The sequence below is a fragment of the Triticum urartu genome, chromosome 3A, assembly GCF_056163025.1.
Source record: "Triticum urartu cultivar PI428250 chromosome 3A, HENAU_Tu73, whole genome shotgun sequence".
Taxonomy (NCBI): domain Eukaryota; kingdom Viridiplantae; phylum Streptophyta; class Magnoliopsida; order Poales; family Poaceae; genus Triticum; species Triticum urartu.
This window is the reverse complement of record NC_141875.1, coordinates 638,164,358-638,173,992: the sequence shown is the minus strand read 5'-3', so window position 1 is coordinate 638,173,992 and position 9,635 is coordinate 638,164,358. Positions and strand designations below refer to the sequence as shown.

The 9,635-nt window shown below is 47.0% G+C and overlaps 1 long non-coding RNA gene across 1 annotated transcript; it reads left to right on the top strand.

Moving 5' to 3' along the window:
• The first annotated feature begins 4,459 nt into the window (after positions 1–4,459).
• On the top strand, positions 4,460–8,154 carry LOC125548971 (uncharacterized). Its single transcript, XR_007301210.2, has 3 exons — positions 4,460–6,427; positions 6,494–6,556; positions 6,647–8,154. It is a non-coding gene; the product is annotated as an uncharacterized LOC125548971 (long non-coding RNA).
• Positions 8,155–9,635: the final 1,481 nt, after the last annotated feature.

Below are 9,635 nucleotides of genomic sequence, written 5' to 3'. Positions count from 1 at the left end.
CGCGCGCCCCTCCCCTCCCTTGGTCCGAATAGAACAAGGAGAGGGGGCCGGCCCCCCTCTCTCTTTTCCCCCCTCCGCGAATCCTATTCCAACTAGGATTGGTGGGGGGGGGGGGAATCCTACTCCCGGAGGGAGTAGGACTCCTCCTGGCGCGCCTCTCCTAGGCCGGACGCACCCCCCCCCCTTGATCCTTTATATACGGAGGCAGGGGCACCCTAGAGGAACACAAGTTGATCCACGTGATCATATTCTTAGCCGTGTGCGGCGCCCCCTGCCACCATAGTCCTCGATAATATTGTAGCGGTGCTTAGGCGAAGCCCTGCGACAGTAGTACATCAAGATCGTCACCACGCCGTCGTGCTGACGGAACTCTTCCCCGACACTTTGCTGGATCGGAGTCCGGGGATCGTCATCGAGCTGAACATGTGTTAAAACTCGGAGGTGCCGTAGTTTCGGTGTTTGATCGGTCGGGCCGTGGAGACGTACGACTACATCAACCAAATGCTTCCGTTGTCGATCTACAAGGGTACGTAGGTCACACTCTCCCCTCTCGTTGCTATGCATCACCATGATCTTGCGTGTGCGTAGGAATTTTTTTGAAATTACTACGTTCCCCAACAATAAATAAGCCCATTAACATCCAAAACAGATAATATAATAGCATGGAACAATCAAAAATTATAGATACATTGGAGACGTATCACCGCTCCACCCCCCACCGCGCGCCGCCACTCCGCCCCTGCAGGTGAGGTTTCTTCCCCTTTTTTCTTTCTTTTTTCCTTGATGTTTTAAGGTTAATTAGTTAGTTATTTTTTAGGTTAATTACTTACTTACTTAGTTAGTTAATTAGTTAGTAGGTGGTGTTTTACCCTACTATACATAGTCAAAAAAGGAGATTTCACCGTGAGCCGAGCTCACGTGTGCCCGTGGAAATCGCTATGGAAGACGAGGGAGGGGTCCTGGATCCCTCTATGACATTGGTGGGGATGGAATAGGGTTCAGGGAGGGGAGAGATGAAGCAGAGCGAGCTCGAGGAGGTCCCGCACGAGTGCAGCTATTGGTGAGCTCGGGCGGCGCTCGGGTGAGCTCGAAAGGGGGCAGAGGAGGCCGAGGGAGGAAGGGCCCAACAGTTGGGTGCGTAGAGGACGTCGAGGCAACCTCGGGAGACAGTGCATGGTTGCATTGTAGCGTGCTCCAGAGCGCACCATTGGCATGCCATGGCATAAATGGTATTGGATGCTCTAGGAGACCTCTGGAGTGAGAGAGGGGTAGAGACAGAAAACAATGTTGTCCAGAGAGAGAAAGTAGGGTTTTCACCCACCAATTATTGGTCCATGACCTTGCAAGAATTACTAGAGATAGAGGATGACCAGGGTCAGAGGTGGTAAAAATTTGAGCTCATGGGGAACAGTGGAAGGGGTAAAAATAGTGGTTTTGGTAAAATTATAGAAGGTGTTTGATGATGTTTTCGGCAAGTAAATGAAAACTCCATGCCATGAGATTTAACATGATCAAATAGTAGATAGATCTAAGGTTTACCACCTAGTTCGAGAGCATTTGGACATGTTTGGCAATAGACATAAATGGTTTTGAGGGGTTTTGGTGATGTCATCTTGTTCTCCAAGAGATGATACTTGGCAAGATAACCAAATATGGCATTTTTGACATGCTAGAATTTTCTTGGAATTTATAGATAATATTTCCTTTGTAAATATTCCAAAAGCTTGAAATATCAGAAAAGGGTTTTTGATGGATTGGACCGATATTTTGAACATGACTGTGTGTTGAAACTCTTATATATGGACAATATAGGTCCAATGAGCTTCCCTAAATTTTCTAAAATATTTTTGAAACACTAAAATAAAATTTAACCTATTAAAGACCATTTCTGGCCTTAAGAAAAAGCCTCTAATTAGTTAGTTAGTTATTTTAAGGTTAATTACTTAGTTAGCTAGTTAGTTAATTAGTTAGTTAATTTTTTTAGGTGTTGTTTTCACCCACCAAATATGTTATTATGTTTATGTTGTACTAATTTTCTTTACTCTTTGTCATTGCATGTGTTGACAGATGGTGGGCGCGGGTCGAGAGCGCTCCGAGCCTCCTTCCTCGGGGCGTGCTGGGAGGGATGCTGTTATTCCACCCCAGCACCTTCGGAGAGCACTGGTAGACAGCATGACGACACCGGCGGGCGCTTCTTCTTCGGTCGGGAGAGGTCATGGGAAGACGAACAGGGGTGCAACTAGAGGTGGACGTGGCGACGGGAGAGGTAGGAAGGCTGCTGCGCCTTCCTTGCCACCACCCCCAGCTAATTCTCTAGACCACCGGAGTGCTCTGTCTCAGGTGGACCCATCAGACTTGGACCCGTCTCGGACTTCAGCCCATGAGCCTCGGGTCACCGAGCCTTCGTCCCACGAGACTCGGGCACCAGAGTCTTTGTCCCACGAGACTCCGGTCCCAGAGTCTTTGTCCCACGTGACTCCGAAGACTAGTGGCCATGCTGATGGCGAGGAGACCTGGTCTGACAATAGTTTTAGCGAGGGTGAGCTGGTTGAGCAGGGCAAGAAGGTCTACCAGCGTGGTGGTACAAAACTCCTCGCCGTGTCGGCGACCCACGATCAAAGGTGGTTGATTCAGCCTAACGGGGAGAAGTAAGTGCATTTACTCTTTTTTAACCTTTGTCCTTCATGTTTCTTCAAATTACTATCTAATGTGTTTGCCTTGTCATAATGCAGGGGTTGGATACACGCCGATGGTGTCCGCAGGCCCAACCAGGTCCTTGGTGTGCTTTGCCGGCACCACTTCCCGGGGTGGGTCATGTTGCCCGGTGAGGGTCAGGTTCCATAGCTAGCACTGAGCTGGGAGTTGTACGTGGCTACCCCGGCCCCGCTGGAGGAGAGGGTCGACAGTGTCTTGTGCGAGACGGTGGCCGACATTGTGAGGCGGTGGTTTTGGGTAATTTCTCCTTTATAGAATTAAAAATCAACATTACCTAGTGATTGTACTAATCAATGTTGTCTTGTTCGATTGCAAACCTTCTATAGGTGTTCTGAGGAACACGAGGCGTAGGCGGCTAGGGTTCTCGAAGCAAAGTGCAAGCGCCTACTTCAGAACTTACGACACGAGGCTAGGGCGCAGGCTGTTCGAGACTACTATGCCTCGACTAACATTAGGAGGGTCAAGAAGAAGTGCAGTGACAAGTATCTGAGTAAGGAGAAGTAGATGAAGGTAATTACATATTCTTAAGGCCTTGTACTTAGTTTCCTTGATTTCATTCCGTAGCGCTGAAATTTCTCTTTGCCAAACTTAGGTGCCCCCGAGATGGTGTGCGGATATGATGGACTGCTTGGAGGCATTGGTGGATGAGTGGTGCTCTCCCCAATGGCTAGCTGAACACAACAAGGCCAGGGATAAGCGTGCCCAAATGCAAGGTGTGCCACACCATCAAGGGAGCTCCAACCTATTTGAGTACGGGGATCATCGGGTATGTGGTTTGAGCCCTTAACGATTCATGCAATTTCATTCTTCATGCTAGCTTCAGCCCTTTATGTTGTTCCTCTCTTTTAGGCGAAACACAACAAGAAGGACGTGCCACCGCTGTACGACCTCTATGCCATGGCCCATACTGCCCTATTCAAGAAGGCCAAGGCATTCTCTAAGGATGACCTCAATCATCCAGCGAGCTTCACCAACATCTCCTCCCACAACAAGCTCGTGAGGTACAGAGACTTTGGGAAGGCGACGAAAGGGGATGACTTCAACCTGAGCCAGATGTGACGCCCCGAGACCATTGCGTCAGGTGTCTTCCAGTTATTCGTTGTCTTTGCCATGTCATTTGCTTGCGTGTTGCATCTTGCCATGTCATCATGTGCATTGCATCATCATGTTTTCAAAACTTGCATTCGTCCGAGTCCCCCCAGTTCCGCCCGTTGTCCGTTCTGAGTCCAGACACACTTGCACACGCCCGCGGGACCTCTGAAATATTATTTTATAAGTAGTCGGAAAATGTTCTCGGAATGGGATGAAAGTTGGCGTGTTGTGTTGTTTTGTTGTCAGTAGACCGCCTGTCAAATTTCATCGCGTTCGGAGTCCGTTTGATGCCCCCAACGAATAACTATAGCGGCACCGCTGCCGGTCTAACGTCAGACGTTTTTGGTCTCCGAAAACTGCTGCCGGGCCCTCTCTCTCTCTTCTCTCCTCTCAGCCTCGCCACAGCCCACCAAGTCCATTCACCTACCCCTCTTCGCGTCCGGAGCCGTCCGATGCGATCGCACAGTCCGAAAACCCTCTCTGCACAGTGCATCGAACCCCTCGCGCGCGTCCGGAAGTTGTCCCGAACCCGACCCGGGGAGTCGTCACCGTTGGGTCCGGATCATCCCCAAACATCTACAAAATATCTCCATTTTCTTATTTGGACTTCCTAGTCTATTTTTCTCGACCGCTCGATTTTAATTGGAGAAACGGATTAAACCCTAAACTCTTCCTCTTTCTTTATATAGTACTCCCTAGTCTAAATCTGGACAAAACCCTAACTTCTCGGGGCTTGTCCCATTTCCCCGCCGCCGCCTTCCAAATCGTCATCGGGATCCTCCTAGATCCAATCGAGCAAACCCAGCTTCTCCCGTCTTCACCCGCCTGTGCTCGTCTCCGCGCCGCCGGCGACCGCAAGCCACCGGAGCACTAGGATCCCTCGCGCCCTTCTCCTTCCTTGTTTCCCCTCTGTCTCCCCCTCCGGTCTCTTTTTCTCTCTCTCTCTCATGCCGCTGCTCTCTTCTCTCTGTTGTCTTCGCAGCGCCGCCATGGATGGCCTCCCGTAGCTCCAGCTCGTTGCGCCGCCGCGGTTCCCAACCGATCCGTGCTGGAGAGCCTCAGACCCGCGTCCAGCCTTCGTTCCCGTGTCGTTTCCTCGCGCGCCGGACCTCCCCAGCTTGCCGGAGTCCCAACAGCCCTGCCTGCTCTGCATCCAGCCGGCGGCCTCAAGGAGATGCCCCTGCTTCGACCGCCCCTGCCTCGCCTCTGCTTCGAGCACCGCCGCGTCGTCTCCGCCCAGAACCCACCTGGCGCCGCCGTCTTCGCTTTGCCTCACCGTCGCTAAGATGCCAAGCCACAGGTTGCCTCCGCCGCCCTTGCCGTTCCTGGCCGGATCTCGCCGGCTGGGCCTCGTCCCCGGCCACCGGCGACCTCGTCGGAGTCCACCAGAGCCGCCCGCGTCCCCTCTGTCTGCTTCCTGTCGAATAGAGGAGCTGCGCCCGCAACCGCTGCCTCGCTCGCTTGCGTTGACCCGTTCCAGTGCCTGCGTGGACAAGCACCAAGGCCCAGCGTGCCCTGCCAGGCCGCCTCCTCCACAGAATCGGGCCAAGGCCCATGGTGAGGCCACTCCTGAGCGCCCTCCCCTTTTGTCCCCTGCTTTCGGGCCAGCCAGATTCGGCCCGCTTACTTTTTTCCAGATCGGTGAATTTGTCTTTTAACCGGGGAATTGCAGTTTTTACAGAAAAAAACCTAGCCTTCATGCATATATTTACTCATGACCCGTGCATCGGAATTAAACAAACTTTATATGAAAAATGCTTAGAATTTTATATAGTTTCATAATATCCAACTTTCAATCATGTTTAAAATATTTAAAATGCTGTTTGATTAAATTTTCTCTAATAATATGTTAAAATGCTTTAATTCATAACTAAATAACTGTAGCTCCAAATTTAACAAACTTTATATGTAAATGGGGTAGAAAAATGCATAGATTATCTTGGTGACTTTACTTTGCATGTTTAACAATTATAAAATATGGTTTAGGGAAGAACAGTACCAAACCTAAAATATGCATATGGGGATTTACCGGAATTGTTGTTCGTTGTTTCCGGCCTCATTTAAACTTGCCTAGATAGGTAGTTTTGTTGTGCTTCACCCCTTGTCATGTTAATAAACATTTAATATTGTTGGGTACATAAACGAGATCGAACTAAATAACTTGAATGTGGTGTTTCGTCAATATGCAACTCGTTGCATATAGAGCTCCACTTAATTTGTAGTATTGTTTGTGCATTTTGCCATGCCATGCCTCATTAAACCGGACATGCATCATACTTGATTGTGAATCATGCCATGATTATGTGATGATTGATTACCATGTTGTTTGCTTCTTTCCGGTGTGCTTCTTCGGGTTGGTTCCGTTAACGTCGTGTTTGTGAGGATTCGTTCGACTTCATCCGTTTGTCTTCTTCATGGACTCGTTCTTCTTCCTGAGATACCGCCTCGACCACGCTCAGTGGAGCTCGCCATCGAGGCTAGGGCCCAGGATCTTCTGGCGGAGGCAAATAGGCAGGCTAAGCAGAGGGAGATGGAGCTGGACGAGAGGACGACTAGTCTGTTGGAGGCGTAGAGGAACCGGAACGACGCGTCTCACCGGGCCCTATACGAGCTCCTCGTGGTAAGTTTCTCGTGCATATTGCTATAGCGGACTAATATGACTGACTCGTAAAAACAAAATGTGCAGTCCGTGTGCGAGAAAAACGGTTAGACCCCTCCGCCGATGCCCCAGATTGCTATAGCGGACACGGTGAGTTTCATTTGAATGGTCATTAGTTACTAGTTTTCACATTTCAATTGCATCATGCTAATGAGACATTGCAAATGATCTTTGGTGCAGCATGCCTCCCGACAAGCATCGACCGATCCTTCTCCGTGTCGCACTGGCGCAACCCCGACCCCGACTGGTCCTTCTCCGTCTGGCACTGCCGCAAACCTGACCGGTCCTTCACCTCCGTGATGACAGTAAGTTTTCTCTAGTGTTTTGCTTACCAAATGCATAAAGACCTAGACTTAGCTTTATTTCCTCCAAAATGCTTACCATAATGACCTAGATTTAGCTAATCTTCCTCCAAAATGACATAATTAGCTTACTTAGCTCCAAAATGATCTATACTTAGCTTTGTTTCCTCCGAAATGACCTAACTTAGCTCTAATATGCTAAGTTATCTCTAATATGCTTAGTTAGCTAGGTTTGCTCAAAAATGACATACACTTAGCTTACATATGTAAAACATGGCATAATTAGCTTACTTATGTTTGAAATGGCATAACAATCTTGATAACATCATATATGTCATATAGTTAGCTTATTTTCCTCGAAAATGACATAATAAGCCTAATTAGCTCCAAAATGATCAATTTTACCTAAGTTAGCTCCAAAATGACCTAAGTTAGCTCTAAAATGCTAAATTAGCTCTAATATGCTTAGTTACCTGGGTTAGCTCAATAAAGACCTATAATTAGCTTACTTATGTCAAAAATGGCATAAGATGCGTAGTTAACTCAAAAATGACCAAGTTTACATAGGTTACCTCCAATATGATCCATTTTACCTAGGTTAGCTGCAAAATGACCTATTTACCTAGCTTAGCTCTAAAATGACCTACATACTTGATACGTCTCCATCGTATCTATTTTTCCAAATACTTTTGACCTTATTTTGGACTCTAACTTGCATGATTTGAATGGAACTAACCCGGACTGACGCTGTTTTCAGCAGAATTGCCATGGTTTTATTTTTGTGCAGAAACAAAAGTTCTCGGAATGACCTGAAACTTCACGGAAAATATTTTTGGAATATATGAAAAATACCGGTGAAAGAATCAACGTCAGGGGCGCACACCCTGTCCACGAGGGTGGGGGGCGCGCCCCCCTGCCTCGTGGGCCCCCTAATGCTCCACCGACCTCAACTCCAACTCTATATATTCACGTTCGGGGATAAAAAAACCAGAGAGAAGGATTCATTGCGTTTTACGATATGGAGCCACCGCCAAGCCCTAATCTCTCTCGGGATGGCTGATCTGGAGTCCGTTCGGGGCTCCGGAGAGGGGAATCCGTCGCCATCATCATCATCAACCTTCCTCCATCACCAATTTCATGATGCTCACCGCCGTGCGCGAGTAATTCCATCGTAGGCTTGCTGGACGGTGATGGGTTGGATGAGATTATCATGTAATCGAGTTAGTTTTGTTAGGGTTTGATCCCTAGTATCCATTATGTTCTGAGATTGATGTTGCTATGACTTTGCTATGCTTAATGCTTGTCACTAGGGCTTGAGTGCCATGATTTCAGATCTGAACCTGTTATGTTTCCATGAATATATGTGAGTTCTTGATCCTATTTTGCAAGTCAATAGTCACCTACTATGTGTTATGATCCGGTAACCCCGAAGTGACAATAATCGGGACCACTCTCGGTGATGACCGTAGTTTGAGGAGTTCATGTATTCACTACATGTTAATGCTTTGGTCCGGTACTCTATTAAAAGGAGGCCTTAATATCCCTTAGTTTCCAATAGGACCCCGCTGAGGGTAGGACAAAATATGTCATGCAAGTTCTTTTCTATAAGCACGTATGACTATATTCGGAATACATGCCTATATTATATTGATGAACTGGAGCTAGTTCTGTGTCACCCTATGTTATAACTATTGCATGAGGAATCGCATCCGACATAATTATCCATCACTGATCCATTGCCTACGAGCTTTTCACATATTGATCTTTGCTTAGTTACTTTTCCGTTGCCACTGTTACAATCACTACAAAACCAATACTATTACTTTTGCCACCGTTACCGTTAATTCCATATTACTTTGCTACTAAATACTTTGCTGCAGATATTAAGTCTTTTAGGTGTGGTTGAATTGACAACTCAACTATTAATACTTGAGAATATTATTTGGCTCCCCTTGTGTCGAATCAATAAATTTGGGTTGAATACTCTTTCCTCAAAAACTGTTGCGATCCCCTATACTTGTGGGTTATCAATACTTAGCATTTTTTACCTAGCATAGCTAAAAAATGGCATTTTTTCCTACCTTAGTTAGAAGAAGAAGATAAAGAAGAGGAGAGGAGACTAAGAAAGAGAAGATAAATTCTTCTTCTTCTTCTTCTTCTTTTCCTTCTTTTTCTTCTAGCTAGTCTTTTTCTTCTTCTAACTTTCATCTTTCCTAATTTGCATATTTGCTTTAGATGAGGAGCTTGCGTTCATGGAGTCTACTCTTCTCCTTGTGCTTCTTTTATGTTCTCCAAAACTTGTTGGTGGATATGTGTTGTTGCAAACTTGTTGTTGGATGCGCTGGATATGTGTTGGATATGTTGTTGGATATGTGTTGGTATGCTTGTGCCGGACTTGTTGCCGTCTGCTGGCTGACGGCAAAGGCCTTTGCTGTATGCCAGGCATGCCTTTGCCGTTGGCCATGGCAGACGGCAAAGTGTCTGATTCCCGTAGTGTATGGCTTTCCAATCCTCGGGGTTACATCCTACAGTTAGCGTGTGCTCTGATAACATCTCTATAGCGACCCGAGCCAAAAATGGTCAAGTCTCCGTGTGTCTGTACCATACCAAGATCATGCTGGCACGCACAGTATATTGATGAAAATATCAAAGTTCAATCACACCTGATTTATTACATCGAATCTCATATCCTACGGTCAGCGTGTGCTCTGGTACCATCTCTGTAGCGACCCGAGCCAAAAATGGTCAAGTCTCCGTGTGTCTGTACCATACCAAGATCATGCTGGCACACACAGTATATTGATGAAAATATCAAAGTTCAATCACATCCGATTTATTACATCGAATCTCATATCAAGTCTTTATTA